This window comes from Hyaena hyaena, unplaced genomic scaffold (assembly GCF_003009895.1).
Source record: "Hyaena hyaena isolate Hyena2069 unplaced genomic scaffold, ASM300989v1 scaffold_1203, whole genome shotgun sequence".
Lineage (NCBI taxonomy): Eukaryota > Metazoa > Chordata > Mammalia > Carnivora > Hyaenidae > Hyaena > Hyaena hyaena.
The window spans coordinates 451532-461610 of record NW_024081826.1 but is presented as its reverse complement, the minus strand read 5'-3'; the positions used below and the strand labels follow the sequence as shown (position 1 = coordinate 461610).

At 36.5% G+C, this 10079-nt stretch overlaps 1 pseudogene; it reads right to left on the bottom strand.

The window, feature by feature from the left end:
• Positions 1-4713: 4713 nt before the first annotated feature.
• Positions 4714-6526, bottom strand: LOC120224560 (annotated as a pseudogene).
• Between the last annotated feature and the right edge of the window lie 3553 nt (positions 6527-10079).

Below are 10079 nucleotides of genomic sequence, written 5' to 3'. Positions count from 1 at the left end.
ATGCATACCTCCAAAAGGCATTCAAAGTACATTTCTTTTTTTAAAATTTTTTAAAAATGTTTTTATTTATTTTTGAGAAAGAGAGAGAGCCGGTGGGGTTGGGGCAGAGAGAAAGGGGGACAGTACCTGAAGCAGGCTCTGTGATGACAGCAGTGAGCCTGATGCGGGCCTCAAACTCATAAATGGTGAGATCATGACCTGAGCTGAAGTCGGACACTTAACCGACTGAGACACCCAGGTGCTCCTTAAAATACATTTCTTTTTTGAAACCACTGAGTAGCCCAAACAAAAGAGCTTGTACGGGCTCAAGTCCATCTCCTGGATTGGCAGCCAGTTTGCAAGTTCAGGGCAAAAGTTTAAAGAGCAGAAGTTCTAGGGTGAAATGAAGTTCAGTTCCTGTTAACCAGGCTAGCTGATAAGTTTGGCAAGTTAATTTAACATCTGAAAGCCTCATTTTCCTTATGTCTGAAATGGGAATAATAATAGTACTTACTTTATGGGATTATTGTGAAAGTATTATGATAATGTTTACAATTATTTTTACATTTATTAATTATTGAGAGACAGAGAGAGACAGAGCATGAGTGGGGGAAGGGCAGAGAAAGAAGGAGACACAGAATCTGAAGCAGGCTTCAAGCTCTGAGCTGTCAGCAGAGATCCAGATGTGGGGCTCGAACCCCATTGGGGCTCGAACCCACGGACCGCGATGCCATGACCTGAGCTGAAGTTAGACGCTCAACTGACTGAGCCAGCCAGGCGCCCCGATAATGTTTAAATGTAATGTGCTTAATAGGATGACTGGCACCTACGAAACACTTAATAAATATTAGTTGCGCACACACACACACACAAACTATATATAGGAATGATCATTTCCTCCTTTTAAATAGCCATCGGGGAAAAATATGAACTTTTATAATAATATCATGTGGCATATTCATTTGAAAGTAATTGATAGCAGCCAATGTTTTCTTTCAGAGAGTGGGAGGCAGTTTGGGTTTTGGAAAACAGCGTAAGTCCTTTGAAGTAAAGAATGATGATTAAGATACATGATAAAATTGGGCGATATTATTTTGGGGCAAAAGTAAGTTAATAAGAGGGAGTAAAAATTTGGGCATAAAAAGATGTGTAGAGAGGAATTCAGAGAGAATGGGTCATAATTATTTTGTTGGGTTTCTAGCTCCCTGATCTTATTTTCTAGCACATCAATATTAAAATGTCGGAGAACTCTGGGGCTCAGTAATTGAGCACCTCTGTCTATCCTCATTCTCCTGAGGTGATCTGATCCAGTTTCATGGCTTTAAATATCTATTTGCTTAACTCCTACTAAGTTTATAGCTCCAGCGAGGCTCTGCCTCTATATCTAAACTTACATACTCAGTCATCCGGTTGACACCTTCATACAGATGTTAAATGAGCTCTTGAAAGAAAGAGTTCCTGAGATTCACTACCTCATTTTCAAACCAGTATCTCCAGTATTCTTGTCGCACCTGATAGCAGCTCTGTTCTTCCAGTTGTTCAGGCAAAAACTTTGGTGTCATACTTGACATTTCTCTTTTTCTCATACCTTTTATCTGGTTCATTAGCAAATTCTGCCCATTCTACCACCATCCTGGCCCACATCACCATCATCTGTGCTCTTGATGATTACAATAACTTTTTCTGCTCTTATAGGAATAATTTTTCCCATGAAAACCTGGTCATGTTACTTCTCTATGGCTTCCTGTCTGACTCTGTTCCCATTTTTGCCATGACCTACAAAGCTCTACATAAATCTGTTTCCTCTTGAACCTCTAAGACTTCATTGACTCCATGATTCATTTTATCACACCTGCCACACTGTCCTCCTTGCTGTTTCTTGCACACACTAAGAGCTACTACCTCAGGACCTTTGCTCTTACTCTTCCCTCTGTCTGGAATACTTGTCAGCTATATATTTGCATGGCTAGTTTTCTCACTTCCTTCAGGTCTTTAATTAAAAGTCACCTTCCCTGGCTGTCTCCTTTAGAAATATTTTCTCCTCCCCCCTATAGTTTCCTTCCATGCTTTGCTTATTTTTAAAAAATGTTTATTTATTTATTTATTTTTGAGAGAAAGTGAGAGAGAGTAGGGGAGGAGCAAGGAGACAGAGAGAGAGAGAGGAAGAGAGAGAGAGAGAGAGGGAATCCCAAGCAGGGCTCAAACTCATGAACCATGAGATCATGACTTGAGCCAAAATCAAGAGCTAGATGCTTAACCAACTGAGCCACCCAGGAGCTTTATTTATTTATTTATTTATTTATTTTTCTTAATCATTTTTTTGTCTCTCACTATAGAAGGCAAACTCCATGAAGGCAGTGAATTTTGGCTGTTTTATTTACTGTTGTATTGTCAGTGCATTGAACATGCTTGGCCCCAAATAAGCATGTATTAGATATTTGCTGAATGAGTGAATAAATGTATTCACTGCCCTTTTTGTTACTTATTTTATTTTCTTTATTTTTCTATCCCCTGCCTCTTCTTTGCTACTTATTTTTAAATGATTCAGGAACCATGAAAGAGATGGGCAGTGAGGTATAGTGGATCCAGGCACTTGGATTCTACTTGTAGCAGAGCCACTAGGTAGCCATGTTGTTTGGGACCTACTTTACTTTTTTAAGCCTTGATATCTCTGCATGTGGACAAGATAGATAGATGATTTCTAGAATCACTTCCACCTCTGGGGTTGTGTGACTCTGCTATAACAAAGAAGATGCTTATAACAAGGACCTATGCTCTTTCAGACCAACTTACAGCCTTCTGTGATAACCAGAAAGTATACATTTCTATGTCTCTCTTTTTGAAGTTTACCACCAATAACCTTTGTCTTTGAGGGAGGACCAAAGCCCGACAGTGAGTAGAAGAAGAAGTAATTCCTCACTTTTAGTCCTCAGCTCTCATCTGTCATACTGGCTTAGCATATTCCCTCACCAAGATGGAACTTGTACTACTTGCAGTAAGGCTAATGCTGTAATAACAAGTTATATTTTCCCTAAGTATTTCTACATGTATTGATTGCCACCACCACATCCCCATTCAGAAGATGGGTCAAGTTTCGTTAACATTTCCATTTACAGAAGCTGGAAGCAGAGAACCAGAGGATGATTAATTAGCACTGTCACAGAGAAAGTCAAGGCCAGAATTCTATAATAAGAAGTGTTCACTTTTCACTAATAGAGTGCTACTGTTAGAAGCTGAAGTCAGAACTGATGGCATTCTTGCCATCTCCAAGTCCAGAGTGATAGGTTATTTAGAAACACTTATATAAATGTTTCTGTGACTCATGGAGTGCTAGGAATGCCACAGAATTTTGTTAGAGGCTTGCAGATTTTTCAATGTTATGTGGAGTAGAAAGCGAAGAACCTCTTGACTCTGGGCTTTATAGGATAAGTACCCTTTCCCATCTCTCTACTCAAATTACATAAAAATAATGATCCTTTCTAGGCATTTTGCCAGAGCAGCAATAGAATTCTGTCTTCTAAATTTCTGGTCAAAAAAAGTGAATAGGTGGAAGAAAATGTGCCTAATATGTTCCTAAATTGAAAGCAGAAGTGAGCAATGATAAATATAACTATACAAATAATTATTAACCAGTGCAGAATTTTTAAAGGAGTCAAAAGCAACTTTGGAAACTCGGAAGTTTATCACAGCATAGGAAGCATAAATAAAATACAAAGACTTGGATATCCAGGCTCAGTATTTAGAACATAAATGAGTTCAAAATAAGATATCTCTGAGGCCAATTTGAATTAAGTCCATCCTGGGTAGATTTGTCTTTTGGTAAGAGGGGGCTCAGAGACTGAGATATACTGTACAGTGTTCCAAGATTGAATATGTGCAAGCTACAAGGTTGAACTGTGTCTCTTTTGCTGGAAAAGCTGGACAGTGGTTTCTAAAAGCTGGATTCCTTAGTTATTACTTTAAAATACAACAATTTTTTATAACAAAATCAAATATGTCACACTAAAGAGAAAGTTGAGAAAACTGAGTGTAGTGAGTATAAGATATGTAAGTATAAGTAAGCAAAAAGTACATAATGTATATAAGTATTAAGTATGTAATGAGTTTTTACTATTGGAGATGAATGCTTAAGGTAGGAAGTGCCAAGGATGTATGCATTGTAGGTCTGTTTATAGCTCAAGCCCTAATACCATGGACACTCTTTCTGGCAAGGAGAGATATTAAACCTGCCTCTTGGCTCTCCACCCCAGGAAGAATGCAGTTGTCAGAGTGGAGATTTAAACACATGAAGTTTGTATTAGTGCTGCCTAGACTAGCAGGCGGATAAAAACTATACCAAGAGTTAGCAGGTAAAGCAGGCTGCAAGCATTTTGTAAAGCATATTAGTATAAAACAAAGCTTCAGTATAAATCAACAGATAAAGAAGAACTTTGAATAACTTCATAAGCCAAGACTGATACTACTGAAAGGAAGTAGCATCAGTCCTAGGGCAGCATACCTCAGAGATGTTCAGCATATGTGGGGCTACTCAGGAAAATGGCTCCAAATGAAGCAATTAAGACTCTGAACTTAGTCATACAAGCTACGTCTGCTTGCCAGAGTATTCTGAATACCTGAAAGTCAATTTCAGAATATTAATGCTTATTGTTTATATTTGTTTTTTTTGTTTTTTTGTTTGTTTGTTTGTTTTGTATTTGAGTTTGGATTGAGTCATTCCAAATAAGTACTTTTGGCCTACTCATGGTCCTTAGCTAAAAGAACTCCTTTAGGGATCATTACATTTTTTTTGTTATATAAATGAACCCATTTATTATAGGCTAGCTTCAAATGGTGGAGCTTCCACTGGTCTTTCAACTCCTTCAGTGTTCTGATGGCCGAATTTGCTGTGGCGGCAGAAGTGGTATTGTTAGCTCCAGACACCACTGGCTATGGTTTTCACGCAGGAACTGCAATGCCAGATCCCCATAGATCATCTTTTCATCTTGGTTTTGCTGCAGAAGGAGCAAGTGTACTTGGTGTGCTGGCTTATTTCAATCTTCTTCACCATTTTCCTGAGGGAGGCACCATAATGGGTCCTGGATTTACTGATGATTCCAACCTTCTTGGTATGTTCAGTCATGTTGCCACAAACTAGGTCTGAGCCCAGAGAGAATGGGATTATTACATTTAGAAAACTGGATTGGGTGGACTCTGAATGTTACTGAGAATTGTGGAGATTCTGACCTTCAATGAACGCTGTATAAGCAGGGCTGATTTCTGTTTCAGTAGCAATTTATAGCTCACATCCTCTGAGAGATACTGGTTAGAGTCCCTTCCTTATACACACTGCTTCTGAAATTATGTGCTTTTATAGCGTTAGGTTTTATTGTAATCTATGGTACATAATGCACACAAATATTTATGAATATTCTCATAAATGTGTTAATATTCTTATAAAGGAGTTTTTCCAGAAGCTATAAGGATGCAAATTAATCTGTCTTTCTAGCACACACACACGCGCGCGCGCGCGCGCGTGCATACAGAAGAAAATGAACTCCTTTGGACAGGAGACCCCAGTAACACACAAGCTCATGTGCTAGAGAGCCTATACACAAATCTTCTCTTCTCTTTATCAAGACCTAATCTGACTTAAACTGCCACTGAGTTAGTTCTGCCCAGGTGACTCACTGTCCAGTGGGTAACACAAATTCGACTATGTTACTCATCTGCATAAAACCTTTAATGACTCGTCATCACCTGTGGGATACAGCTCAAAATCCATCATGGACATATTCCATGGACTTCATCTTTTGTCATTCCTGCCTCAGATTTTATGCTTTAGTGGCAGCATACTGCTTCTGGTTGCTTGCACACATCACAGTTTATTGCCTCCTTTTTCAGGCGTATCTTCTTCCCTTTAGAATATCTTCAACTCATTTTCTCCTGACTATTCAAATTAGTGCACCTTTTTTAGCAAGCCCTTTAAGATAATATCTCTATCTTATTCTTTTTCACCTCCAATCAGGCCTTATTTTCTCAACTGGGTGAGTGAGGTAACCTTCTGAATTTTCACTGCACTCAATGCAGATCACTGTGGAACACATTTTATTTGTTTATTTGTCTGTCTTCTTCAATGGACTCCAAGTTCCTTGAAGGAAAAGGATCTTTCTACTTCTTATTAACCTTTTGGTTTCCCATTGTCTAGCTCAATGCATGATATATAACAGCTGAAATAAGTTTTAACTATTTAATTGAAATATTATCATTAAAAAACAGCAGTCTTAAGAACTAGCAGAGCCAGTTATGATAGAACACATATTCTAGTCTAATGTTAAAGTCTAGTGAGAATGAAAACTTTGATCTGGTTTAATTTCCATTCATGTGGGTCTACTGCCAATTAGCAAACAAGCAGTATAAGAAAGCAAGAAATAAAGAGGTGGAATGGATAGTTTTCGCATATATCCTTAGGTTCTCAATACCTCAGATGCTTTAATACCTCAGGATCTCCTTTGTTCTTCAAGGAACTGTGCTTAGGGGCATGTGGGTGGCTCAGTCAGTTAAACGTCCAAGTCTTGATCTTGGCTCAGGTAATGATGCCACACAGTTCATGAGTCTGAGCTTTGTGCTGACAGTGTGAAGCCTGCTTGGGATTCTCTCTCTCTGTCTCTCTATGCCCCTCCCTTCCTCACCACTATAAACTTCCCTCTTAGAACTGCATTTACTCCATCACAAAGACTTTGGAACATTGTGTTTCCGTTTTCATTTGTCTCCAGGTAAGTTTTGCTTTTCTCTTTGATTTCTTTGTTTACACCTTGGGTGTTTAGTAGCATGTTTTAGCCTCCACGTGTTTGTGTTTTTGTAGTTTTTTTTTTTTTTCTTGTGATTGATTTCTAGTTTTATACTTCTGTGGCTGGAAAAGATGTTTGATATGATTACAGTCTTTTAAAAAATTTTGAGACTTGTTTGTGGCTTAGCATGTGATGTATCTTGCAGGATGTTTCATGTCCATTTAAGGGGAATTTGTATACTGCTGTTTTTGGTTGCAATGTCCTCTATATACCTATTAAGTCTGTCTGGCTTAATGTGTCATTTAAGGCTGATGTTTTCTTTATTAGTTTTCTGTTTAGATGATCTATCCAATGTAAATGAGCTGTCAAAGTCACCTGTGATTATTGTATTACTTTCAGTTTCTCCCTTTGTGTCAGTCAATATTTGCTTATACGTAGGTGGTCCTGTGTTGGGTGCATATATATTTATAATTACAATACCCTCTTGTTGGATTGAGTCCTTTATCTTTATGTAGTGCCCTTCTTTGTGTCTTGTTACAGGCTTTTTTAAAGTCTATTTTATCTGATATAATAATTGCTACTCTAGTTTTCTTTCCATTTCCATTTGCATGAATATCTTTTTCCACCTTTCACTTTTAGTCTGTGTGTCTTTAGGTGAAGTGAATTTCTTTAAGGCATTATATAGATGAATCTTTTTAAAAATCCATTTATCCACCTATGTCTTTTGATGGGAGAGTTTAGTGTGTTTACATTGAAGTGATTATTGATAGATACATACTTTTTGCCATTTTGTTGATTGTTCTATGGTTGCTTTTGTAGTTCTTCTCTGTTTATTTTTCTCTTGTTTTCTTCCCTTGTGATTTTATGACTTTCTTTAGTGTTATGTTTGGATTTCTTTCTTTCTTTTGTTTTGTTGTGTTTTTTTTTTGTAATGTATCTATTACAGGTTTTCAGTTTGTGGTTGTCACGAGGTTCACAAATAACAATCTATGTATATTAGTTTAAGTTGATGGTCACCTAACTTTGAATGCATTCTAAATGCAATACCTTTTTACTCCATCTTGATCGAGATTTCTCCCATTAGTATTTTTATTTCGGATTTCTGGAAGTTTAGCTAACAAAGTTAGCTGGAGAATTAAACTATAGGATTTAATGTGTATTTAAAAATCCATGTCATGGTATATTGGAATTTCAAATTTTTCCCTCTGCTATCTTATCTTTTAAATCCTGTTCCTCCCCAACCACCACCCTTTGATTTACTGGGCTTTTTACTTTTTCCCCTATTTTCCTGAGAACTTGCTATGCTTATTTCTACCTGTGTTCCTTTGCTCATGCTATTTCCCAGTAAGTGGACTGTTCTTTGTCTTTCTGTTTTATATATTTAAGGTCTGGGTATTCTTCAGTTTATAGTTTATTTACTACCTCCTCTATGACTTTTCTTCGAGTTCTCAAACATATTTATTTCTGTTTTCTTAAACTATTTTAGCCATTGGCTGTTTTCTATGTTGTACATTCTGTTATACTTATTAACTGTTTTAGGTGTATATATTGGCCTTAACAAATCTCCATAGTAACTTCTGTACTTGAGATTTTGATTCTAGATTTTCTCCTTAACCAAACAGTGAGCTCTATAAAGGGAAAAGTTAATTATTGGGAACCACTTATAGTGTCTACAGCAGTACAAAGCATATAGATGGCTAATAAGTATGGTATTGAATTGCTGGAAAGAAACAAAAAAGATTTTAGAAATCTAAGACCTCTATTTTCATGGAAAAGAATAGATGAGTGTTCAGAATGAAATAATTTGTATTCCCAAAAAATTGATATCAATATCTAAATTTTTTTGCTTATCTACTTATAGTTTAATGCTTGTAGAATGAGAAAATAATTGACTAAATGGATTTATAAATTCAATTCTCATCAACAGTTTATATGGAGGCTGAATTCTAAAAGCTATAGTTTATATTAAATCATGACTCCATAAAAACAAAAATCTTAGACTACATATCACCCCTATATTTGACTTTACTTATCTTCTTGAGGAATTTATCTGAGAAAGTATACAAAGTCATAAGGGCATAAGGGCAAAACACAGTAAAGAGAGCGCCACCTGTCATAGAAGGTGAAACAGGCCAACTGTTGATTTCTGCCATGGAAACTGACTCTAACTAATTTCTGACATGTTAGAGTGTAGCAGTTAATGGGTTGGGTTCATTCGTTCCTCTTCTGAACCATAGCCCATTGCCCCCAGGGGAGATGAGATTTCTTGTTAGAGAAAGATAGTCAACACATTTGATAGGCTTAAGCTTCAATTAGACAATGTGGACCATTTTGAAAACTATCAGGCCCTAGTGTTATCTTTTATTGTGTTCTTTTTTTACTTCCCATGAATTTCTTTCTCTAAGCAGAGTGTCTCTATGCAAACACTTGAGTAGCTGAGCAAAGTCACTATCAGTGACCAGCTGTGTCTTTTTAGGGTTTATTGTGAAGCAGTTGCCAGCCCAGTAATATATCACTTTGCATTGCTCCCCAATTTCCATCTTATAGTTTTCTGTTTTTGCTCTCTGTGGATTGTATACCCTAGATGAATCTTAAGAGTTTCCTTCTGTCTCAAGCTCTTTTTTTCAGGGAACTTTGGCTAACATAATATAATAATGACTTGTTTACATGTTTGTTTACATGTTACCCTTGAAAGTGGTAACCATGTCATCTTGTTTGTTACATCTACCTCAGGACCTGACAAAATAGGCCAGAGTTCCATGTTCATATAACAGACCTATACGTGAAAATATAGGGAATTATAGAATAAAAATGTTCCTTATAAAATGCATATATTCAAATATTATTATTAATTAAGTCTTTAATCTTATTGGCTAATATTTAAAAATCATCTCTTGAATATGAAATATAATGTGCTATTTGAATAATAGATAAATTAAGGAAAAGAAAGTTTTACTAAGCATATAATTTAAAGCCCCAATGATATTTTTTCTATTTGGTTATTGCCACCAGTAAGAAAATTCTTATTAAAAATGAACCTTAATAAATTCAAAATCTGTGTAATATGTTTAAACATCTTAGGATTTGGCTGTCTCTGAAAGGTAAAGGATAAATAAATATCAAGTAATAAGCATCTAAGAGCTTTGACAGGAAATAAAGGCAGAAAGCCCAATACGTTCATAAAAAGAGAAGCCCAAATAAAGCCAGATTGGGAATAAAGCAAATCCCAGTAACTTCTGTAGAATTTGCAATAAACCACAGATGCCAAACATTCATCTTTTTTGACTTAGTCCAGCACTAAATTCAAACAAAGTAAGTTAGTTTCTCAAATTG